The following is a 26,542-nucleotide window of genomic DNA, read 5'->3' as shown; positions in this document are numbered from 1 at the left end:
TTCTTCATTGCCTACAAACCAAAGTAGTGCAATTAGGTGTTAAGCTTTTGTAGCTAAACATATTTTAAAGGTTACATATTTTATAAGTATAATACAAGCATTCGTGACATTATATCCCCAGATTTTTTTTCATATTACAGTAATTTCATACATCAGATTATAGAACCTACCAAATCAATATTAAATAACTCTGTGTAAGGGCTGTTCTGAAGTCGTATGAGTGCCAAGGAAAAATATGTCATTTAATCTGATGCTTTAAGGTGATTAAACTTCCATATAGAAGATCTGCAGTTGCTGACTTTTCAAATATAATTATTCCATCTTTCTCACTAATCCTCAGCACCACTGCCTACAAATATGTTATGTAGCTATTGGTGAGCCTATAAATGATCCTCTCATTTAATTGCAGCTTGGCTGACTCTGTAGTTGAACTTCCTTTGCTTATTTCATTCATTCATTCATTCAACATCATTTTATTGAATTTTTACTTTATGGCCACACATAGTGCTAAGCTCTGGGGATTCACAACTGAATAGGGTCCCATCTCTATCCTGAAGTTCTACTCAGAGTCCAGTGAAAGGTTGAGATGTTTAAGCAGATAATCACAATATCACATAGTAAGAGAGGTTTGGTGTGTGGAAAATTTCGATGGAAACACAGAAGAGGGTGCTGTGAAAACTTGAACTTTGCTCATACAAGAAAGAACTTGGGTCACCCGTACTTTGCAGTGTCTTTCACTGTTCCAAAAGACCAAACTGACCATCATCAGGATGGATACAGCCTGTCGTTGCCATTAGTAATCAAGTAGTTAATGTGATAAACTTTTTGAATACATGGATTATTTTAAGGGAACTTCAAGTTTTTGTAAATTTATAAGAGGTTTTGATTAAAATTAGGTTTAAGGAATGAAAGTTGGCTAGTGAAAAAGGTCTTTCTGGCATTTGTTACCAATTAATTTAAAACATCTTAGATTTTAAAAGTTGGATTTGGAAATCAAATATTTCATCACTCTACTTGTTGGTAAGCTCCCATAGCCGTACATTTACTTATGTTTACTAAATTTTCTTAAAATTTAATGACTTACAGGTGGTCTTTGTTCATATTATTCTTTCCACAAAGATTCTACATTACTAATCAGTATTTAGTATACTTTGCTTTTAAAATATAAGTGAAGAAAATCTCATCCAATAGAAAAATTAAATTATGATACTAATTACATTTTTTTCTTTTATTTGAGGATGTGGTCTTCTAATATATTTTGCTAGCACTGACTTAAACATTAACATTGAAAATGTTAGTTTTTAAACTAGCAACAAATAAGATAAGTAATGCCATAAGAAGTTTAAAATAGTAACCTGTAACATAAGCTTGACTTAGAAGTTTCTTTCTGGTCCTTGTTTCTTCCCCTCTGAGTAGGATACAGTGACATTTTATGTTTACAAAGAAAATGTTATACAACTAGAAAATTTTAGGTGCTTTATTCTTTTTCAAATTTGATAATCCATAGACTACTAAGTAGGAAATGTGGATTACATGTATAATTAAATTCAAGATTTAGTTCCATTGTTATTTAATTTTCATTCATCTTTTTATATGTCTGTCAAAAATGATTTCTCAAGTAGCCTAGAAATTTAAGATAGGAAGGTAACCACTTCTCCCTTCATTCCTTACTTCTCTAACCTATTAGTTTTCTTAACTTCTCTTAATGGTAACTCAAATATCAAAAATAGATCTATTTGAATATGAAGACCAAATAGAAACCAAATAGAAAAGTAATTATGACCCCTGGACATGGCACTATATCAAATATCACATCAAAATAATAACACTACCCAGAGTCTTCTTGTTTATATTGTATATCTCAGAGCTATACAATACTGATAAACAATAAAGTGATGAAGACATGATTTCTCCTACCACTAGAATAGCTATTGCTTGAGTTGCACCTAAATGATTGTAGATTCATAAAATAACATCATTTAGGTTCATGGCTGAGCATTTTCAGATGAGAAAGCTAAAAGATAAGGTTTTTTAAAAAAAAATTTAGTCTAAAAATCTTGAATTTAAACTTACATCTATCTTCCCTGCCTAAGAGGTTAACAATAGACAGAAGTAGATAACTCATATTTGGAAAAGGTATGCAGCATGTGTGCAGGATTTTTTCTGCTGTGTTGTAATTGCCAAAGGCAAGGTCTCCAGGGAAGAATGATAAGATCCAGAAATGACTTTCTAAAATGTACACAAAGAAGAAGCTGAATAGGAGGAACTAGTTTTTAGTAACAGAATGGATTATTCTAGTTGTGAGATGCATATTTATATATATGAAATTTTCATATATATATGAAAAATTGGTTGCAAAATCTTACACATACACACATTTTTCTTTACTAATATTCTTCTCATGCTTAGAATAGTTATAGTAAGTTAATCTGAGGAGATAAATGTCATTTCTGTAGCCCCAAATCTAAACTTTTATCTGATGTACTACTTGTTTGCACATTTAGGATTATTTCCCTTTACCTGGCATGCTGCCTTTTAATATCTTAACTTCTCCATCAATTACTAGCTTTAATAAGAAGTTATTACCATTGCAGTAGTTTCTAGCTTGAGCCAATCTCAATTGAATTATATATCTGAAATGTCAAAGATATATAACATTTATTTTAAGAGATTATGAAGGCTAACATATATACTAGTATCACATATGCCTTAAAACAATATATTTTAAATAGAAGTAAACAAGGAGAAAATGCACTTTTAATGGCTACCAACTCATACTTATTAACTCTTTTGATATACGTGTAACCATCTTAGATAAGGGGAAGTGAAACAGAACAGGGGAGCGTATATGTGTCTGCATTTGATGCAAAAGAGTGATTTTTTTTGTTTGGGTTTGAAGGCAGGGTGCAAAGAAAGGAAGGTCACCAAAATGTTTCTCATTCATTTGTACATTTCTTTAATTAACTGAAGAGAATTTCCTGTAGGTACTGGGTTTTGAGGCAATTCACAAAGAATGAAAGAAATTTTGTTCTTTGGTGAATTGCATGAATAAGATCCTAATTACATGTAGTACATGATCTTGGGATAGAAAGGAGAGAGAAGAACAGAGTCATGAAAGAAATGGGGCAGGGTCTACTTTCTTGGTGTAAAGAAGAAATAGCATCCTTCCTAGCAGAGAAGGAGAAAAAGAATCCATTAAAATATAAATAAATAAAATGTCCAGAGACATTTCAAGGGAAGAAACAAGTGTGGGAATTATTGCATTATTTGAACATACTGAAGGTCATCTTATGTGCCTTCCCAAAATTAAAAGTACAGTTGTAAAATTCTACTAGGTTTTACATAGAAGAAAAGTGTTATATGTTAACTTACAAATTGCTATTAATCATGTTTTCAAATACCAGTATTATAAATATGCATTATATTTATCATGAGCACTATATTTAAAGTTACAGTAAAATTTGTTTTTAAAAAAGGAAACAAATAAAAAATGAGTCTGCTTTGTTCCCAGGTTTGCACCTCTGTCTTTTAGTTTACTTAAAATCTTTATAACTACTCCAGTGATGAAGAGTTGAGTTTTCTACAGGAAGGATTCATATTAAAGATTCAGTCAAATTCAAAACAAGACATTTAGCCAAGATTTTCAGAACAGTTCTCAAAAATCCAACTAGAAGGAGTCATTAGCTCAAAATTGTAGGATGCCAACTGGCTTGGAGAATTTTGATGATGGCCTCTCACCACCATCACCTCGTGGAGGAGGACCAGCTGGCCTACAGACACTCATTCTGTTTAAGCACTGGAGGATGGGAGCTTTCTTCTCTTTCCCTACACCCGATCAGTACACTAGCCCTTTAACACAGGTCAGAGAAAATTCGACAAAGTACAGAGCTGAGATAAGAATGGCATTAAAGACTGTGGTTTTCAACCAGGCATGTATTTTGCTCCCCGGGGCACACTTCTCATTGTCACACTTGGAGGAGGGGAATGCTACAGGTTATCTAGTGGGTAGAGGCTGCTAAATATTTTACAATGCGCAGGACAGCCTCACACATCAAAAATTATCTGCCAGTAGTGCCAAAGATGAGAAACCCTGGTATAAACTCAACAATCTCTCTCTGTTATCCCTCTTTGAGGCCATGTTGGTCCTTACCCAAATGGGTTTTTTGTTTAGATTCTGGGAAGGACCAGTGAAAACCTTTCATTGCCACCAATGGAAACCTGCACATGGTGCAAACCTTTGGTAACAAGAACGATTTGGTGAAACAGAGGGGAAATTTTTGCCCCCCAATCATTACAAAGGTAATAATCAATTTTATTAAAAATTAATACTCTTTGATTTTCAAATATTCCAGTACCACACGAAAATATTTAGCTATGTTTAAAACCTCCGAGAAAGGTAGTCTATTGCGAATAAATAATGCCTTTCACTCTGAGCAATGTTCCTTAATACAAATGTATGGACTTTCTCTTAAAGGCTGAGCCCAGTTTTTCATTTAATGTCCCCAATGGAGAGGCCTGTCATTTGTTTAATCGCTATTTAGCTCTCTCTCCACTGAGACAAATTATGTGGCTACAGTCATCTCTTGTTTTTTAATACACTCCTGTCTACTAGGTTAAACCATATGAAACTGCCATTTTTGTTGATTATAAATGGTCAAATATAAGCAGTTTCATAGGGTTCAACCTAATACTCCAAAATTTTCTCTCTCTGAATTTTGTAAATACTAGAACTAGACCTAGAGTACCATTGTTTCTGATGAAAACATTACAGTTTGTATATGCCACAACTTAATTTAAATATTAGGCTTTTAATATTAATACAGGTATGCTATTGTTTTTGAAGGATGTAGGCACTCCTAACCTCTGAAGATCCCCACAAAAACATGGTTCATCTTTGGGTCCTTTTCAGTTATGCTCACTCATGGCCTATGCACTGATTTATTTGATTACATATTTTCTCCTTTGCCATATTACTCAACTCTTACTCTTCTTTGTTTCTTTCCCACCAATTACAACTTAATCTTTGAAGCATCAAATGAGCTTGTAAATTTCACAGCTATGTGTCCGAATTTATTATCCATATAGTTAAGAGTGTTATCACCTCTGTGACAGGCGCCAGTTTCTTTAATTGATTCCTCTGATATTGACATTACAGTGGCAAGATCTTTGCAAGCATTCTCTGTTGCCCAGGTTTGTGGGTTGAAGACCATGCTAAGATTGTTTATATATGCACAGTTTACGTCCCTCTGTAATAATGGAGCTGAAGGATCACATCCAGCACCTAGATAGATTTTGAAAAAAGTAAAATGACAGTTACTAGGTTTCTTGCCTTGAGTACATTTTACAATTACATTGTATGTTCTTAAATTTCTCAGTGTTAATGAAAAAGTTCTGCAGAAAATAAGAAGCCTTTTATTTCATGTTTTGCAATCCCAGGTACTATACCATTTTTTATAATTCAACCAGCAGTTATTATCTTTTTATAATCAATACCAAGTTCATACCATTCCATTTCCGTAGGCTCTCTAAGATTTTGGGGACATTCATAGTCATCAAAATTCACGGTGGGCATTATGCACAGTGGGAAAATACTGAAGTGTTGTTATTATCTGTGTAGTCCCTATCTTGCTTTGGTGGTAGAAAAATCATTTTTAGGCTTCTGTGCTGTGTTGGTGTGTATACTGCAGCATCTCTATTCTAAAACCATCTTTATAATAAATTATTCTTGCAAATACTTACACTTTCTGAGATTTCCTTTTTGTGATTTTTCTAAATATCTAATGCTTTTCAACCCATTGGTATGTGTAACATAACACACACTGGTCAGTCTGTTGAATAGAGTAGTAGCTGTAGTAAACAAAGCATTCTTCAGCCCCCAACCAAACAACGATCTTGCCATTGTTTAGCTCCTGTGCATCGGAGTGAAGTTGTTTCAGTTGGCTTTTGCTGCATAAGAAATAAACCCCTAACATACAGGCTTAAAACAACGACCATTTATTTAACAATAAATGTGGGTGGGTAATATGGGCTGGGATCCACTGTGCAGTTCTGGCTGGCTCCCTAACGTGGTGGACTGGTTGAGGACAGAGGAAACTGCTGTTTCTATCATCCTCAAGGTGGCTAGGGGTTCTACACGGTTCTAAGAGGGAGAGAAGAAGCAGTTCCTCTTCAGTCTGGGCTCAGAACTGGCACAATTTTACTTCCACCATGTTCTGTTATTCTATGCAAGTTACAAGGCCAGTCCTGATTCAAAAGTTGAAATAGATTTCACCTCCTGGGGGAGAAGTCCCATAGTTACTTTGCAACTTGGCATGCACATACAGGGGTGAGTGGAGAATTGTAACCGTTTTTTCCATCTACCGCAAAGGTCTTTCTCTTGTTTGCAATTAGATGAGTGTGATTGCTGGTTTATTCAACATTCTCTTCCTATCTAATGTAGTGTTTCTTCCTTTGTAAAAACACTCAGTGGTTGATACAGGAGATGGTATATAGGAGATTATTTCTGTTGTATTTTCCAGTTTGTAAAGGGCAGAATAGGAAGAATAAATAAAAGGCCAGGCCAGGATACCTTCATACACTCAACACATGTTTATTAAAGCACCAGCACTTTTAGGTGCTGAAGATATAGCAATGGACAAGGAAAGACAAAATTCCCTGCCATCATGAATCTAGATATTGGTGTCATGGTTTATGTTGGTCCCCAAAGTAAAGACAATCGATGATCAGCTCACTTGTAGCATATGCTTGTGTGGACAGTTTTCATCTTTGCGATTTTTTTCTGTCGGTAGCTGCAGTTTCATTAGTTTGCTAACACATTTACAAAGACATTTGTTTATGCTGGCAAAAACGAAATATCTCTGCCTACTTTTTTTTTGGTCTCAAGGCAAATCTATTTTTCTGTGACCACCATGTTGATATGCTAATATGTTTTTGTGAGATGGCTAAGTAGGGTTAAAGGTACAGCTTGTGGCTGTGGAACAGAGCTGAGTTAACAGGCCCTTTGGAGAAATGACCCTGAGACCCTGGCTTCATGTGCAGCCTGTTCTAGCCAACTGAGATCCCTGCCAATTAGGAGGGTTCCCCAGAGAGAGCCTCAGAGAGCATCAGCATAAATTTAAATTCTGGACCCCCAAGTATAGTTTCCAAAAGGGCCTTCTTGTCCTTTGCTAATTACAAAGTAAACATTTCTCCAGCAAAAAAGACACTTCCTCCTTTCATGCTCCTGTCCTCCTTCCCACCTCCCTAACACAGTCACTCCTTGAAACTGCTGGTGTTGCTGAAACCTCTTTGGCAAAGAAGACACGCCACATTTGAAGGCACAAAAGAATTATTCTTTCCATAGATCATTATCTTATTCTCTTTTTATCTACTCCAGTAACTTCTTCATAGACGTGTTACAGACTAACATCGTAGATTGTTACAGCCTGACAGAAAAGACTGGTTACCTCGTCCACAGGCCTCCCAAGAGGTGTGACCAAGCAAATACAGCCAGGTTACAATTAAATTCCCTGACAGTCATTGAAACAGAAACATTCTCAAACTTGTTTACATTAAAACCGTATCATTTTTAGCATCACGAAAGGGAAAGACCACTCGCATGGTTTAATTCTTGTACATTGCTGTCAAAGCAGACCCCAAATAGAATGTGGTATATTTTTGTACTAATGGACAAATCCAAGCATAAAGTTTTCAGCACAGTGGCTGGTATCAGTGTACACTAACATGTACAAAATGGGTGTAAATGAGAAATTCTTCAAAACTTGTTATTCCACTAAGTTTCTGCTCTCTTCCACAGGTACTTCACTTTCCATTTAATTTTCTATTCAGTTCCCTTTTCCTTTTGTTTAAAGCACCCCATTCCTCATGCCCTAAATTGGAAATGCTTTTCTATCATTTTTCTTACTGTTTTTCAGTTTTTCTAAAAACTTATTTGCAAATGTGTGTAATTATTATTTTAACAGAAAAACAATATCTGAGTGTTTATCTTTCATTGACAGTCCTTTTTCACCAAGGTCACTGTTACCTTCTGTGTATTCATCAGGATATTTGAAAAGACAGATTTCAAATTATGTTAAGCAGAAAGAAAACTATTTGCTGAAGACACAGTTTGCTCTAAGTGCTCGAACAATATCATTGGCTCCATCTTCTTCTCTCCTCTCTCTTTCTTGCCATTTCAACTCATCCTGCCTCTGTGTCTGTTTATTGGCCTTGTTCTCCCCTGCTACAGTGAGTCTGTCTCTACTCACAGGGAAAGCTGGCTCTGGGAAGCCCTAAATCTATATCCACGTTGCTCTTGGTCCAAAAGGAGAGTGCGCTCTCTCCTTCAGCGTCCATTCCTCCAATCTCATGGAAGGTGCAAATTGACCCAGCTTGGCTCACATGTCTACCCTTGAACCCATCACTGTGGCAGAGGAAATGGAGTACTGTGATTGGTCTGCCTCAGTCACATGCTCACTATTGAAGCCAAGGGACACGTGGGCCACTTTGAGTAGCAGTTCTATGTAGAAATGAGTGCTAGGCTGACAAAACAACAGATGCAAATGATCTTCTTCCAAAAAAAAAAGCTCAAAATCTAGAAGCTTGTACTCTTCCATAGGGTAATCCCTGTCCAATATTATTTATGGAAAAAAACATTTAAGTGAGAAAGTGTAACCAAAATTTTACTCCATCTGTTTTAGACTAGAGAGGCATGTCTAGCATAATGCTAATAATATTTTAACTAATTTTTTTTCTGATTTCTCTGGTTTGCTAGAAAACTTTTTTTGTGAGTAAACTGGCTCTGAAATGAATAGAAAAAGAATCCAGTACTCGTATGAAGGGTTTCTGGGATTGATTTGTGCAAGCTTAAGTAAAGACATGTCCATTTCCATTTCTAGCTGCTGAGGTTCTGTGTGAAATGTACCAGCGTGGGTAATGACCTTTTGCTTGATTATACATCAGGCCACTGAAACTTTAAAATTAACTCAAACCTAATTACTGAACTCTTGTGTTTATACTGTGTATACACCACCCGGTCATAACTCTAGCCTCTGTGAGCCCAAGCTGCCATAATTGAAAAATATATCTTGTAAAGGCTTGTTTTGTTTATTTGTTGTTTCTCCTGGAAAAGCCTGCTTTTCTTTTTTTTTGCAAGAGATCAGATTTAGGAAATAGTTTATGAACAGAGTCCAATTACAGTTTATATCTCAATGCAAAACATACATTTTTAAATGAGATATCCCTTTTACTTTTGTATGATGTGAAATCTAATGTCTGGAAGCACAATGCAACTTATTTTTCACTGATTTTTGAATAATATCACATTTTAGGCAAGGAAATATCAACATACTGAACTCACACTTGGAAAATATGAATAATTGCTAATTCCAAAAATGAGTCATAGAAATGTATGCATACTCAGGATCAGTAGTTAAAATATCTAATTAATTACAACCTGTGAACAAAAATTATTATCCTTATTTATAGAACGCTAATTAGATAGCTAATTACTTTTTTATGGACCATGGACATATGAAATAGTGAAATATTCCTCAAAATAATAAGTACAAGCTGTTAACATCTGATGTCATGCTCCTCTGGTTTCCAACTAACACCAAAATCATAAAGGAATTCTGTTTTGTTTCAAATTGGTTTGTTTCAATAGCTAAGACGCAGTTTACTAAAGTATTTCTTGGGCAAACTTGTGGTGGATTCACGCTTGTCCAGTTTTTCTAATTTTGCTTTGAAATGTGTAGGAGAGGGAGTTTTCCTATTTAATGTCTCTCCCTCCGCCCTTCGGCGTCCTACCATGTTGTATGCCCTTAGTGCCCCTCCTCCTGCTTTGTTTCCTGCCTTAACACCCTTTCCTTCCATTCCTGCAGGTTTCCTCCATTTTCAAAGGATTATATGTTCACAGAATCATTGTTTCGTCTGTGTTCACAGTCTTCAAAGTAGTTTAATATTTGCAGTGTCAGCCTAGTTAAGTAAAAGAGTACTGAACTAGTTTGGAAACACAAACCATCTCAGTTCAACTCTAGATTTGGTGTTTATTTTTTTCTTTGTTTAATTTTCAAAAAAGCATTATTTTTAACATCAGTAATGGTATATATGATATGGTACGTATGGATACCATAATGGCATACTACCAATATAACATAATGGTATACATGGATAGCAAAATTTTTTCCCCTTTTTGCTCTTAGTACTACAATAAAAATCTCTATAATGTTAATGAACTGATGCACTCCCTTTCTCTCAGGAGTTAAAGAGGTAATATCGATACATCGTACGTAGTATTTAGAACACAGGCTCTGGAGCCAGAGTACCTGTTTTCAAATCTTAATTGTGCTTTTAACTAGCTGTATGACTTTAAGCAAATTACTTAGGCTTTGTATACCCCATTTTCCTCATCTGTAAAGTGGGGATTATAACAGTAACTACCTCACAGAGTTGTAGTGAAGGAATGATGTAGCAAGGAGTTAATGTGTGTATAAAACTCTTGAGACTTGTGTCTGGCATCTGGTAAGTGCTCAGTAGTTGTGAGATCTAATATAAAATAGAGTCCCAAACACTGGATGGAAAAACCAAAGGATGTGCACATTTTAAAAATTAATGTGTTCTACCAGATTACTTTTCAAAAAGGTTTGAACAGTTCACATTTGCAGTGTATCAGAAATGCCTATTTCCTTATAAATAGGAAATGCCTATTTCCTTATGCCAAAACTGGATGTTATCAGTCCTTTGAAGACTTGCCATTCTGATGGATTAACAATGGTATCCTTTTGTTTTTCTGACTACTAGTAAGGCTGATCATGTAAAATGACAGAGCTGTTATGGAAAACATCATGGTGGTTTGGCAAAAAAATTAAAAACAGAATTACCATATGATCCACCGACTCCAAGTATGTAGGTATATACCCAACATAAATGAAAGCAGGGTCTCAAAGAGATATTTGTACATCCATGTTCATAGCAGTATTATTCACAATAGCCAAAAGGTTGAAGCAACCCAAATGTCCATCAACAGATGAATAGATAACAAAAAGTGGTATATAGACGTACAATGGAATATTATTCACCTTAGAAAGGAAGGAAATTCTATCACATGCTACAACATGAATGGACCTTAAGAATATAAAGCTAAGTAAAATAATCCTATCATAAAGACAAATACTGTATGATTCCACCTATATGAAGTACCCAGAAGAGTCAAATTCATAGAGATAGAAAGTATTGGGTTGGCAAAACAGTTCCTTCGGCTTTTTCTGTAACAACATCTTATAAAAAACCTGAATGAACTTTTTGGCCAACCCAATAGAATGGTGGTTTCATGGAGCGGGGAATGGAAATTGCTATTTAATGGATACAGAGTTTCAGTTTTACAAGAGGAAAAGATTTCTGGAGACTGACGGGTGGTGATGGTTGCACAAAAATGTGAATATACTAAATGCCATTGATCTGTGCACTTAAACATGGTTAAGAAGGTAAGTTTTATGCTTTACACTTTTACCACAATTTAAAATAATAAAAGAAAATAGCAGTGCTGGTATTGAAGTAAGGGCTAACCAACCAGTAGCCCTGTGCTAGGGTATTTTATTTGAAACCGTTAAACAAGATGGTTTGTAAAATCTTTTATGTTTTTCAATTAGACTCAGGTAAAACCTGAACTTGACATCTCTATGAACCCTCTGCTACAGTATAGCACAATATTTTTTCTTTGGAAAATTGCTTGAATCTCAGAAAGGAAAAATATGTCAGTGTGCTCCCCAAGGCACTGTGCAGAGGTCATGTCAGATGTCTTAGGGTATATGTTGCTGTAGCTGTAGGATATTTAGGGTGACAAGAAATAAGTAGCTGTGAATGCTAGGTCTCTTGGGAGATACTAATATGCCTGGCTTTGTATTTGTTTGTTTCTTGACTTTCTCCTCAAATTTGTATTCTCTTATACTAATTTATGGAAGTGTGGCTTCCATATTTGTCATCTGAAGCAACAAAACTATGGAAAAGGGACATGACATTTTTAATGTTCCTAACACATACACTGTACACATAACCTTTAGTTTGTAGTAATAGTTAATGAATGGCACCATATCACTTTGAACATCTTTTCTTGTTATTTGCCCCACCTAATCCCCTAGCACAATGCTTTTTTCAGGATTTTTGTCATTTATCATTTTTGTCAGTTTGTCATTTTTGATTGCTAGATGCAGAATCTAAAACACTAGGTTGCAAACCAGCCTTAAATTGGCTAGGAGCTTAGGAGAACTACTCTGAACACTTTTTGTATAAACTCTAAGGAGGTCAGATTTAGAAAAATCTCAGCTGCTGTACTTGGATCCCATGAGCCACTGACTATTTATAATTAATATTAATAAATGGCAGATGACAGATGTTTATTGCTTAACTAAAAATGTGTGTGCAATACTAAATTTAAAAAAACAAGTTAGTTTGAGACCCAAAGGACTTGAATATATGTATTTAGAATACTGAAAAGAATAAAACTACCAACATGTGATCCAGAATCTTCTAACTGCAAAAACCCAAAGTTCCATAGGAAACATAAAACTATTTTTAATTAATGATATTAAATATTCGATTTGCCATGAAACGTTATTCCTTTAAACTAAAAGGCCTGTTTCACAAGCCTACATTTCTCTGGAAAGGAAGCTTATGAATAATTAAAAAGCCCTTAACTATTGATCTTACTCTCTAAAATCAAGTTGTTTAACATATACAGCTTTTATAGTCAAATTAAAAAAGAAAAGAGGAAAAGATCCTCTGAAATAAATTCTGAGTTGGTTTAAATCCTAATATTCCATGGAGCCTCACTAAATAGTACAACAACTACAAGGGAATTTTCTCACCACTGGACCCTAAGGGGTAAAGCTAGAGTAGTTGTTACCTAGTTATATTATTCCTGGTAACTTGATAAGACGATTAAAATGGAGATGAGACTTCTAGTTATTAAAGAAGAAGTAAAAATGGTTTTCCAGGGTAATTATAGTGGGCCCCAAATCACCTTACAAAAAGCCAAAGAAAATACTTTGCATGGGTTGTATAGCCTTACTCAAATCCAATAACCATATCCATTGACATAGATTCTTTATGATTGGGCTGTGATTTAACAATATGATTTGTCTAAATCTTGGCAGTTTTGCATAATTATCTTACGTAGTTCTTCAAATATTTTGGGCATGTCTGCATTGTTGTTATCTACTTCATTTTAAAAATGAGGAAACTGAGGCTTTGAGTGTGAGTAGTTGAATTTAAATCACACATAGGAAGCCACAGACACAGGACTCAAACCCAGACCTGACTCCAAGTCCAGTGAGATTTCAAGTAACTGAGGCTGAAGAAAGTTTATAACAACCTTAAGAGTGTCAGCTAGTAAATAGATGAATCAGGACTAGAATGTGGACCTTTTGTCTGTTAATCCAGTCTTCTTTCTACACTGTCTCTTTCAACACTTTTGCCACATAGTCAAGATGACCATTTATTTCTATTTTTCTGACCTTTTTAAATTATACACACCACACATGTGGTTGGCATTAGCCATTATTTCTTATTATTGTCATTTTGTTGCTGACAAAATTGAGAACCTTCTATCTCTATCACGAAATCTGCTAAATCTTTCTTTCTGTTTTACAGTCGTTTTGTTGTTCAAAGAACAAACTTGAACTTAATGAGCAAATTGGCCTTTTGCCTCAAATCACACTGCTGTTTTAAAGCCAAATGGTTTTCACAAATTGCTAACATCGTATTCAAATGGAGTAAATGGTTATGTTAGCAGCCTCACACTGTCTAAACAAAGACACTGTCAGTCAGTAGAGTCAGTGACCTTCAGGCTCTAAGTGCCACGTGCAATTTTCACAGGGTTATGTTTAAATATGGGACCTAATAAAGATCCTCATTTGGTTTTTTAAAAGGTTATGAAAATTAATACCCCATCCAACTACTATAAACTAACAATGAAGACGTAAAATGAAATTTACTAAAAAAATGTATTTCGGAGGTTCAGATTTTCAACTCAATCTACGAAGTATACATGGTCTCCTAAGTGTCGTATGAATCAGTGGATATGCCAGACATGGAGCAAAGTTCCCAGCCCAGAAGGCTTCCAAGCCTGAAGCAAGCTGTAAGAGGACAGAGTTCCAAGAGAGAACACAATGTGCATGTACGAATAAAGCAGATGCAGCATGACTTTTGGTTTGTTCTTTGGGAACTCACGACTATATGGAAAAATCACATGCTGCTCTCAGTTGCGGTAGACATCTGCTGAAGGCACGTGAGACTGAGGCTAGGGCGACGGTGCAAAATTCCTCCTAGAATATAGTAGCTTAACTTTGAAAACAAGGGAAATTGACTGTTAGCAGAATAAGAGTTTCACTATAACATTATAAATATATAGCATGCTCCTCCAAATAAGCAAAGAGAGGGCAGGGAGCTATTTGTTTGCAAAAGGATAGGAGCATGTATTTCCTCTAGTAGTATTATTAGATAGCTATTTACAGACTTTAGTTTGGGCTGTCAAAGACCAGCCCATCAACAGTGTGTGTGTTTATGATACCTTGTTCTTGGCAAAAGCTTAACAATTTAAAGAGGCTTTTAAATATTTTTTAGACATGAAATTGAGCTTACAAAATAAGCTTAATGGCAAGTTAGTCAGAAACACATGGATATGTTTTCTTTAAATTATATACAGATTTTCAGAATTAAGATGTGGTAAAAACCTACTAGTGATCTATTAAGCCTTCTAAAGCACTTGAAACATAATTAGAGATTTTCGAATTCAAGGATGGCCTAATGGAAATAAGAACAAATTGGTGGCTGCCATTTTGGCCTTGCCTGTGTGTTTTTACAAACACTTCATTAAATCTCATTTTTGAATAGTGGATATGCTCCCATCAGGAAAAGACCAAGAGGTGTGAAGAGAGCAAAAGAAACATGGGATGTTAAGACATCAGGGTTACAGATACATTATGAAACTGCTTATATGCTGGATTTTATTTTGTTGCTGCTGTCCTGTGGGAACATGAGGACCATGGCTTTACAAGCTGACCTCACTGCCACCATATTCTCTAGAGCCATTAGAATGTAACTAGCCTAACTTCATTCTCCTCAAAATTTAAGTATGTGTGTGCTACACGGTAATTAAAACTAATAACATACGGAGTCAGAAAACTGGGAACATCGTCACCAACACATTTTTCTTTAACAAAGCCCATTTTGTGATCTATTTGTGTTTATTCTCAGCCATACAATGGATTTACATTTGAAGTACTCAGTAAAATTTTCCTAGGCCAGTTTGCAAGGATGTCTGATAGAAATAGTGTTTAGATTTATGGAGACACTTTCTACCCTTGGGCAGCTTTATCTTAACTCTTTAAACTAGCCATGGAATCATATGAGTGAGTAACTCTTTCATTTGTATTCCTGAATTTAGGTACAAATGCATGAAGATTTATTCAATTTTAAAACTTTATAGTCAATAGATTTTGTAGCACATTTCAATACATAAAGAAGTGATTTTCCCAGCTTGTTGAAAACACTCTCACTCTCTTTATGTTCTATAATTCATTTGTCCTCTAACATATATATTTTCCTAGTATGAGTTATTTATTGATTTGTGGTTTTATCCCTATAATTGACACTTAGCGTCTCTTATCTTGGGTATGCACATTTGTTTTGTTTTGTTCATCTGTCTAACTTAGAAAATTGAGTTCTTTTACTGAAGACAAAGTCCCAAAGCATAGTATTTAGTTTTTGTTAGGGTTAGAGGGATGCATCTTGCTTAATATTGAAAATTCAGAAAATCCAAAGGAATAGCGTGGCTAGTGTTTACAGAATATGTTCGGAAAACACGCAATTGTGATACTTTCCTCAATTGCATATGATTAATCTGTTGCAATCAAGTGGAAAGTTGGTTAGGTGACTGCTTCAGTTATCAAATAATACTTCCTCGTAACATTGATTTTTTTTCATAAATGATATAAAGGGCTGGAAAAGTTTATACTTTTTGATAATTTAAACACCTCTAAAAACAACTGTTTGTTCCAATATTAATTTGCATAACAAATCCTTTTTCTCCCTGAATATATTACAAAGGTCAATTTTAGTACATTTGCCATAGTCCGTTCTAAATCGTAGATTCCAAATTCATGGACTTGAGCTGCTTTTTTTTATTACTTTGCCTGATTTCTGTTATCTCCATACTGGTCTCAATCGAAAACTAGTAGGAACAGATCTAGTATTAAACCCTGAATATTCTTAAATACTGTATTAAAACTGGCTCACCAAATTTTCTAATACTGGTGAGTGAAGACACTTCATATTGAATGAGGGTATTGTTAGCCGTATTCTCTCCAAGATTCATCTTAAATTTTTTTGTTATAAGCAGTGTGTATTTATAATCAAGAAACATCACTATTATTTTAAAACACTTATAAAGTGCCCATTTGAAAATGATATGCTGTTGGATATGCTTCGTAATGTTAAACAGATGCAGACATAAAGACAAAAGCAAATTCCAGAGTATTTTTGCAGCCATGAAACCACCATAAAAAGAGGTTTGTGACCCCAATGTTACCTTAACATTGTCTTCAGCATTTCATATTTAATTATAGTAGATTACTCACCAATATAATAAATATAGATTTATGAGATACTTTAATGTTCTTAAAACAAATGAAAACCACCCAAGAGGAGCCTCACCAACCCTGAGGTTGTCCAGATTGCATTGGCTAAGATTAAGTGGAAGATCATTCATCTCCAAGGGTCATGCAATTAATCTCAGAGTGGGAGTGAAAGCAATGACTAAGCAGAAAAAGAAGCTGAAGTACAAGCCTGTAACAAAAGGAATTGAAGCTCCAGTGTCAGAGAACTTGTTATTTCCTTTTTCTTGGTGAATAGACCTAAATGCTCACTCCTTACTATCCGCTTCTTTGGGTCCTAAAATCCCACTTGTTTTAGGTCAGCCATTTTTCATGACTATTCTTAATATGGTCAAGCAGATGGAAAGAATAAGCCTTTAAAAGAGCACAATGTGTTTGAATGTCTAGGAAGGGGGGGGGGGGGAAAAAGCACTTTATCTTAGGAGTCACCAGAAAGAAATTTAGGATGAATTTACGATAATCCAGGGTTTGGACAATGAAAAACCTCAAGACACATTTTAAAGAAGAAATATTTTACTCTAGGGTTTATATATTTATTTAATTTTAAATAAAAGTCAAAGTTCATCTTTGTTTAACTCAGGTGACACCCGTTACAAGGTATGAATTCCTTGTAGCTGAATTACTATACTCTTGATAATCCCTGTGATTCTCTGTGGCAGCAAATTTTTATTTCTAATAAACACTACCTGTTTCCACCCCTTCCACTCTACTAAGATTCTCAAACCTTACATTTTAAGCCAAGACTCTTTCTGAACTTGCTCTTTTCCTTCATGGTAGAGTCTTCCTCTAACTGGGGAGAACTCTGACCCAAGATTGGCCTGCGTTTGGGGTTTTTAATGTAATGTGCCACGGCTGATGGCTCACAAAAGTGACTGCTAAGTCTGCTGCTCATGTCAGTGTTCCCACTGGATATTTTGCTCATTCTTTGGGAATTTAGAAGAATAACAAATAACCAACAAATCATCAAAAACTATAACATGTTACCCAATTCTTGGGAATAAGCCAGTGAGACTAAAATCTGCTTAAATATCACAAATGTGAATTCCCAGCCTTTCAAGCTACCAAATTGTACCAAACACTCACTGATGACAATTCCATACCTCAGCTGTACAGAAGAGGCACATTCATCTGGTTAGCTGTCAACCATGAGAGTCCGTCTCCTTCTTAAACCCAGCTGGCCATCCATCCAGCAGGCAGGACCTGTGTATTTGCCCAGAGACAGCAGAAGATAGTGCCCTGTCAAAAAGAGGACATGGATACAAATGTAATCTGGAATTCGTTGGAGGTTGGCACCAAATGTTCCGTGCCAGTAATAAGTTCTGGTCACAAGAACTTAACTCTATATTCTATTAGAATTTTTGATAAGGTGTGAACATAGTAAGTCAGGAACTGTAAAGATGAATAATCAAAGCTAGGTGAAAAACTAAATTGGTGAAACAGGAACTGAAAAGAAGTTTTTAAAAATGTAAATTAAAAAGATTTGCATCTACTTTCTCTTTTTTTATAACTTGAGTAAAAGAGATGAAAGACAAAGGGAGAAAGGACTCACAAGAAGCCAAACTTTTTACAAATGTGCTTGTTTTTCCTCAAAAGTCAATTTTTTAATGGCTGTCCAGGGAAGGGAGTCAGAGAGAGCCAAATAGTGGTCTTAAAGTTTTGTTTTTGTTATTGGCGTTTTGCTGGGTTTTTTAATGATAGAATAGAATAATAAATTTTATTTCACTAGTATTAGTCTCAATCTGTTGGATACAGTCCTTTGACTCATTTCTGAAATAGAAATGAAGTGTGAAGTGAAACTGGTATTAATAGAATATTAAAAGGTATTTACTTAGCTGCTCTTCTAGGGCTTTACATCCTATGACAGAGTCTATAGTCATCTTTAATCCAAATATTGAAATGTTAACTAATTCTATTTCACTGTATAGATTTTTAAGCAGTAGATTATATATTAGAGTTGACAAGTAGTAACATTTTATAGAATTTGGGTTGGACAACAACTTTAAATATTACAAACAACTCCTTGAGATTCTCTAACATATACACACATGTTTTTTAGTTACTAAACTCATAACAGAATACATGTCTTAAGGCAGCTTTGAGTCCTACTTTTTTCACATAATAATAAAAATGAAAGATAAGTAATATGATTAAATTTGGGGCAACTTAGTTTTTAGGTACCTCTTCGAAGATTTTCCTAAAATGATTGGAAGTTTGATAAATTTAAAATATTCTCCATGCTATAAATATGCTCAATTATAAGTCAGAATAAATAGTAGAATATCTGTTTACTATGAATTTTCAAAGAAAGACATGCTGGACTAAGGGTCAACATCACCATGATACAACATTTATTTTATTGCCTTGTATTACATATTATGTATAATATAATAATATTATATATATAATCTTAGGCATTTCCAAAAGATATTTATCTTTTGTGAGCTTATATAAATCAGTAAAATACATGGATATATAAAATACATGTTGTTCTAGATTTCAACTAGATTTTTTCATATTATACTTCAAAAGTATGAAAATATCACTGAGAAAGGAACATCTGTGTCTTTTCACATATAACTTTTCTTGATTATTCCTAAGAAAGCAGACTAAACATGCAGTTCTGACAAAATGCAGCATCCCATTTTGATTTCTGGTTAGCTCAGAAGCCTTCACTGGCTGAAAAAAGTCTCTGAAAAGGGCAAAACTTTCTGACCTCAGGAGGTTCTGATAGGAAGAACTGAAGCAATGAACACCGTGAGTACAGAAAACATTGGAATAAATTCCCCAAAGTTCTGTAACCACATTGGTGTGGGCGCATGGAGGAAGGCATAATTTCCTTCTTAAAGAATCTCCCTGTTTTCACATTTTTTTCATTTCTCTTAAAGCTGATCTTGCAGATGATACACTCCAGATGAATTTCTGCTTAATAGGAATCCTTGTTCACAAATTGACACTGAAAATGTATGCACCATATACATAAAAATAAGATGGGAAGGACCCATCTTGTTTCACAATTTGTCTTATAATTAATCAGATCATTTTTAGGAAAAGCAAATTTTCGGTTCTCACAAGAATTGGATAAATATTAGAGGTATGACTTTTTAAAAAATTAGTATTTCTGACACAGCTGCTTTTTGCAGGCTTGGTCACCAGTAAATTCTATTTCTCCAAATTTCGAGGAATGAAGTTGCCAGAAAGAAATCTGTGGTGCTTATGTTCTAACAGTCTGTCTAGACAAGTTAGATGCTATTCAGAGCCAAGATGATCCACTCAGGTTACCTAGAGCATTTGAACAGTTGGATAGTGGTCTTCAAAACCATTTTTGGCGTATATTTATGAACTGAAATATAAGAAAACCATTACAAAGTTTGGGCTCATATTAGTTTTCTACTGCTGCCATAAATTACCAAAAATATAGTATCTTAAACAACACAAATTTATCATCTTACAGTTCTATATGTCAGAAGACAAACACATGCCTAATTAGGTTAAAATCAGTGTGTCCACAGGGCAGGGTTTCTTTCTAGTAGCGCTGGGGAAAATTCACTTCCTTGCCTTTTCCAGCCTGCATAGACTGCCCACATTCCTTGGCTCATGGCCTCTTCCTTCTTCTTCAAAGCTACAAATGGCAGGGTGAGCCCTTTGCACATAGCATCTCTCTGGCCCTCTCTTCTGCCTCTTCTTCCTTTTAAGTTCTTTTAAGGACTCATGAAATTAGACTGGGCCTACCTAGATAATCCCAGATATTCTATCCGTCTCAAAGTCAGCTGATTAGCAACTGTAATTCCATCTGCAACCTTAATTCCCATCTTCCATGTAAAGTAGCATATTCATAGGTTCCAGCATTAGGACATGGACATCTTTGGGAGGCTATTATTCTGCCTGCCACATGGCTGTTCCAGCAAAGTAGATCATGCTTCTTAGAAATTTGAAGGGCTCCCAATTTACATAATGCTCTCTGAATGGACCCTGGGTAAATGATTACCAAGCCAAGGACCAAACATCAACTAGCATTGCTCCTTTTTATGAAGTGAACACTTACGGTGATGATTTCCTCCATAAGAAATTGTTGACAGATTCAGCTAAGTCTGCCCAGTTCTTTCATTACTCTGCCTGTGTGTCCCCTCTGACTATCTCTCACTGATTTGAAAAGGAAAGTTAATCCTTCTCATAAACAGACTGTAGAAAATATGACTAAATCCTTCATCCCTAACTCATCATGCATGTGTTGTGCATATTAATCAGTGGACAAACTGAAGCTTAGAAAATTGGAAGCTGGATGTGATGGAACCATGAGTAAGCCTTGTGTCCTCACTGCTTCCAGCTGGGGTGACGTAATGATGCCATGCCTCATATAGAACAGTTTTATTTACTGGATCACATCATCACCAAAAGCAAAGCTTCCTTTACTAAAAAGAACATAAAGAAACTGACAAAGCAATATAATTGTGGCAAAGGCAAACTAAGTCTGATAAATAACTTGATGTCCTACTAGAAAATCTGTTTTTATGAATAGAATTGTCGTTAAACTCTTTTGCTGTTTAAGCCTTGTGGTATCACCGCTTGTCTAGCTCTGCGTGATTCTGTCATTGAACACTCTGCCTATTCATCCTTTCTTGTGACTTTATGTGTTGAGTAACTACTGTATGCCAGGAACCATGCTAGATGCAAGAAGTGAAAATGACAAGGAAGATACACAAATCTGTATGAGACTCACTTGAGAGTTCACAACTTCATGTGAGAGTTAGTTGTAAACAAATAATGGCAAAATAGACAGATGGGTACAGTGTTCTGGAAACAGAGGAAGTAAAGCGTTATTGGCTCTTGAAAAGCACGTAGAATTTTTCCAGCTAAAGAAGCTTTCCATTAAGGACGAGCATCTAAGGCACAAAAGCAAGAAACAATGTAATATGATCAGATAATCGTGAGACATGTGGTGTAGCTGAAGCAAAGGCAAATTAGGGTAAAAAATAACACTCTATAAAATAGACTGGAGTCAGATTCTGAAGGGCCTTCTAAGCCGTGTATTCCCAACTTTGGAAATACAGGCACTGGGGAGATTAAAAAAAACAAGAGACCAACAGGAACAGCAGAGCAGCCCTCCGTGCTATAAAGGGGTAACCTGACAGCAAAGTGGAAAACATCTGGAAGCAAAAAAATGCAGTGTCCCTAGTTTTGCAGCATTACACTCTGGAGATGGTAAGAGGCTTGAGCTAAATGAGAATGAAGAGACAATAACATGTTTGAGCGATACATAAGGAGTAAGATTTTTAAAATTTTACTGAAGCAGATGGACTTGAGTGGGTTAAGGACTTCCACCAAAAGTCTTAAAAAATTAAGTGCCCCTGAGGTTTTATTTTAGTCAAATTAGGGCTCTTCTGTTTTCAAAGGTGACTTGATTTACTCAACTGTTTTGTATTTTCATAGAGACCACCACCACCATCATCATCATCATCATTATTTTAGGGGTTATAATTTTATTATTTTTTCAATTTTCTAAGTAGTTATATATCATTTGTTCCTCACACCTATCCCAAGTAGTGAGAAGAATAGGAATTATCTGTTCATGTTTATAAATGAGTCAACTGAATCACAGAAAGCGCTTCACTTAAGGTCACATTGCTGCTAAGTAATATAGCCAAGTCTAAAATACACATTTTCTGATACCCATTTCAGATGTTTGACATTTAATTGAATGCCACACATATTTTTAAGCACATATTTTTTTAAACGAGGTCTTGAGAGTTTAAGCAACATCCCCCAAGGATAGAAAATGACTAAATTGTTTGGCAGAGAATCAGACTCAGATCTTTCTAACTTCAAAGTCCAAGGTCATAGAAGCTATACTTTACTGCATCCCTACTCACCTGCTGGAGAATAACTGAGGAAGGCTTCATGGAGAAAGTAGCCTTTGAAATGTATCTTAAAGGATGTATATAGGCAAGGAGCGATTTTCAAAACATTTAACAACTAGTACAGCAAAATATGCTAATATATTAATCCATGTATGAATCAAAAATGTTAAATATATTAACATACATAAAGAATACACTGCTTATTATGTGTTGTGAGCAGTAGTAAAAATCATCTATTAGAGCATTCAGTGATGTCTGAAATATTTTCTGATTTTTAGAAATCATGGGTATTGTTTTCTGTTAAGACAGAGTCATCCCCCACACCTAGACCTGTTCATACTCAGGGAAGGCTGCCCAGGAGACAGCCTTTTGTGTTTCACTCCTCAAGGCCTGTGCAGCTAAAAAGTACCAATAGAGTTTACAGGGCCCAAAAATGTACTTGATTAAGGGTGACCAATGTGTAATAGAGAAGAAAGGATTCTTCTTCCCATCCCCTCAACCCCCAGCACAGCAGAGAGATAAATCTGCCAATCTTACTCCTGCCATCCTTAAATATTTTTACTCCTCAGCATTTTTAATCACCTCCTGACTACTACCCTTTTTCCTAAAAGTTCCCTGGAGATAAGGGAAGGGTTTATATCAATCATTGGACATATATTCCCCTTTCTACCTTCACATGGTCTTCAGGGACACAGGAAGATTGTGCACTTTGCTCAGAAGGTAAAAAACCAAAACATGGGATATTAAAAACTATTTATTCCTTTAAAACATTTTTTTTCTATTTCATTTGGCCTTTTTATTTCCAAGAGCATCTTATTTGATTCTTAAATACTCAATTAAACAATAAGGATTCATTTTTGTGGAGATGGTGTAAGACAGATTTCATTCCTTCAGAAACTGTTACAGTTTCTTTCATTTTCAGCTCATTTGCTTAAGTCTTTCCTAGGACTTTCTCTCGTTAATTGCATTACACGTGACATTTGCTGCCCTTGCTACACCCTCTTAAATTGACAGTTTCATCATATTACCCAAGGGCCCTTCATGTTAGTGGAATTCCACCAAATGCAAAATTCAATGGATTACAACAAAAGCCACAGTCAGTCAAAACCCAAGGGGAAATCAAGCTTCTGAGACTGTGCAGTACCACTTAAAAAGCCCTAAGATTGGGCCAAGATGAGCCAGGGTCGTATTTCATTATTTTAAAAGAAGACAACATTCCCTACTCCACCAAATAAAGCATCATTTGTGCCTGCTATAGAAGATAATTTAAGGAAGAAAAAAGCTATTTTGTCATCTTTCAACTTTTCATAATCATCCAAGTCCCTTCCTCTCCTCCTCCATTTCCCCACTCTGTCCCTCTCCCTGAGCACCTCTTATTCTCCAGTCTCAGAAAAATTTTCTTAGGCCACTCTTTCCCAGTTTTGGGCTAAGAGTATGTCCACATTCCCAGCCTCAGGGAAACCTTAGAGCCTTCAAATCCCTAAAACTGTTCTAGAATTTAAGTTCCTTCTCACAATAGAAGAGAGGAGGATCCTCTGTAACCTCTCTGTTGCAACCTGGACTTCTAAGTTCTCTACCTGAAACAGCCTTAGGGATAATCTAGTTATTCATCATTGGTTTGGTCCCAAAGATGATCTTCTAGAGCATGACAAGTTAAAATTATTTCCCTGCAACCATGATGTAGCTCTCTGGAGTGGATTGTAGTCACTTGAAACCAATACTGTATGGAAGTGGCTAACTGGCAGAGGACTCCATAATAATAAATGTCATTCATTAAGACAAGTTGTTCAGAATGCTGGGTAATCACAGCATGCTTGCATATGTGATAATAACACCAAAAGCATCTCTCTCTATGTCTGTCCTTCCCCATCTCTCCCTCAAATAGAATGACAAGCATTAAATCAAGAAAAAAGAGCATTATTCATCTTTTCATTTAATTTTTTCAACCAATATTTATTGAGTCACTACCTTGTACAGGCTCGTGCCAAAGAGAAAGGCAAAGCTGCCACATTCTTTGGAGCAATGGTAGCAATGCTTACCTGTGTACCAGGTATGGAGGTCTCCTATGCCTCCAGGTTCTCTGTGCACAGAATTATGCAAATGAATCAGGAACCCACTGCTGGAAGCCCCAACGTTATCCACCCCACCTGAAATAACCCATCCCGTGAATTGTATTTTCTTTCTAAATATTTTTATAGGGAAACAAAATTAAGGTTGAGTTTCTACAAAAATAAGTCCATCATATTTACAGTTATTACTACATTGTTCTTCCTATTTTACAAAAAGTAGAAGCATAATTCAATATCATCATGACATATTACAAAAGGGCCTGGAAATATAGATCAAAATTCAGTAGATAATATATGTAGATAATACATAAAATATACACTTAGGGACCCAATCAAAACAATGGAAGGAAATGAACTAATTAGTAGCAAAGAAAGAAGAGGGAAATTGGACTTCTCATGATAACGTCAATGTTAGGAGGGGAAGTCCACATGTAAAAGTTTGAGTATCCGAAGAATGAACATAATGCTTTAAATTCTTCTGCATTAATCAGATGCTTATTAGAGCACCACATTCTATTTTTCCCACAACATTTTGAAAGTTTGCAAAGAAAAAAAGAAAGGGTGCAACTTAATTTAAGTTAAATTTAATTTAACATATGGAAAATATGTTTGATAAGAAAAAAGTAAAAATCACATAACCTAGCAGAGTCTCTTAATTTTAAAGGTTCGGGTTTCTGAAGAACTCTTGTAATTGGCTAAATCTCCTTTCAGACTTACTGAAAATTAAATTGGAAAACAGACTTTCTGTCTTTGAATTGATATTTTTAAATCCACCAGAAAAATAGAACTTTTCCATCTGTGGTGGGAAGGGACCTATAAATAAATATGTGCATATATATTTATATATATACACAAACATACACACACATTTGTTGCACATGTGTCTACTCTCCCAACTCCTCCCCCACCCTAACGTGCATCAATACAATGAAAAAGGAAGCACAGTGAAAAACTGTAAAATGAGATATGGTAAAATATTACTAATCTCAATTATAGGGTCGATATTTCTAGATTAGTGAACGCTCAACTGCCAAAAACTTTTAAAGAAATTAAATCATTTGTATTCCATTCAAGTATATGTAACCACTGCTGATGAAATAATTACAAGGAGCTACCTTGTTGCTTATGGAAATGCATGTGAAAAGTATTTCTAATTAAGAACAGATATTCACACGAACAGAGTGAGAAAAAAAGTACTTAAAACAGCTTGTGTTATCTGCTACAGGTGAAATACACCCCTTATTATCTTATTTACATTAATGAAGAAAATCTATTTCTTGCAAATTTTAATATAGTAGAGGCTATATGGGGTACGCTATGTTTTCTAAGCTAGTTAAGAAGTCAATAGTTTGAGATAGAATCTGTAACAAAAAAAGAAAGAAAATACTAAAACTAGTATTACTGAAACTAGTATTAATAGTGAAATAATTAATAGTGAAATAGTGGTAGTTGTTTTTCCCCCTGTGATGTAATTCCAGATTAGAGTTACATTTTTCCTCCATCAAGCAGTAAAAAGCTTCAAAGGAAAGAAAGAGTGGGATCTGGTAGAATGAGAATTAGACAGCACAGTCAACTAGTGCATAAAATGATAAAAGTGACTAGAATAATATCAACATTTCTTGTATAATCAATCACTGCCAATGTGTCAGCAAGTATGAGGCCATCTCCTCCTGTCAATACAACCGAGTACACAATTTGGGTAAGGGAGGAAGTACAGCACAGTCAAACATGCCTATCAACACTTCTTTTTTTTGTCTCAGAAGAACAAAATTCTGAGACAAGTTCTTGGAGCAAATGGAAATTTATCCAAATGAAAGTCAAATGATAAATGCCAAGAGAATATTCTTTCTTTGGAATTCTTTCAGTTCTTCAATTTAACCAGCTGGAATGAATTTTCAAGTAGCATTCTGTTCAGACTTTTGAAATGAAGGACTTTCCTGTTAATTGGAAAGCTATATTTCATGAAAGA

At 35.3% G+C, this 26,542-nt stretch overlaps 1 protein-coding gene and 1 long non-coding RNA gene across 3 annotated transcripts in view; one reads left to right on the top strand and one right to left on the bottom strand.

Moving 5' to 3' along the window:
• RSPO3 (R-spondin 3) overlaps window positions 1–26,542 on the top strand; it is a 111,134-nt gene that overhangs the window by 44,699 nt on the left and 39,893 nt on the right. The gene's annotated exons all lie outside the window — the stretch shown is intronic.
• On the bottom strand, window positions 1,357–25,992 carry LOC309667024. The gene is made up of 2 exons (XR_014267486.1): window positions 17,750–25,992; window positions 1,357–5,281 (listed from the first exon to the last, which is right to left on the bottom strand). It is a non-coding gene; the product is annotated as an uncharacterized lncRNA (long non-coding RNA).

Source organism: Balaenoptera physalus (assembly GCF_965194825.1).
Source record: "Balaenoptera physalus genome assembly, chromosome: 9".
Taxonomy (NCBI): Eukaryota; Metazoa; Chordata; class Mammalia; order Artiodactyla; family Balaenopteridae; genus Balaenoptera; species Balaenoptera physalus.
Note: the sequence above shows the minus strand (reverse complement) of the source record. Positions and strands in the feature narration are given on the sequence as shown.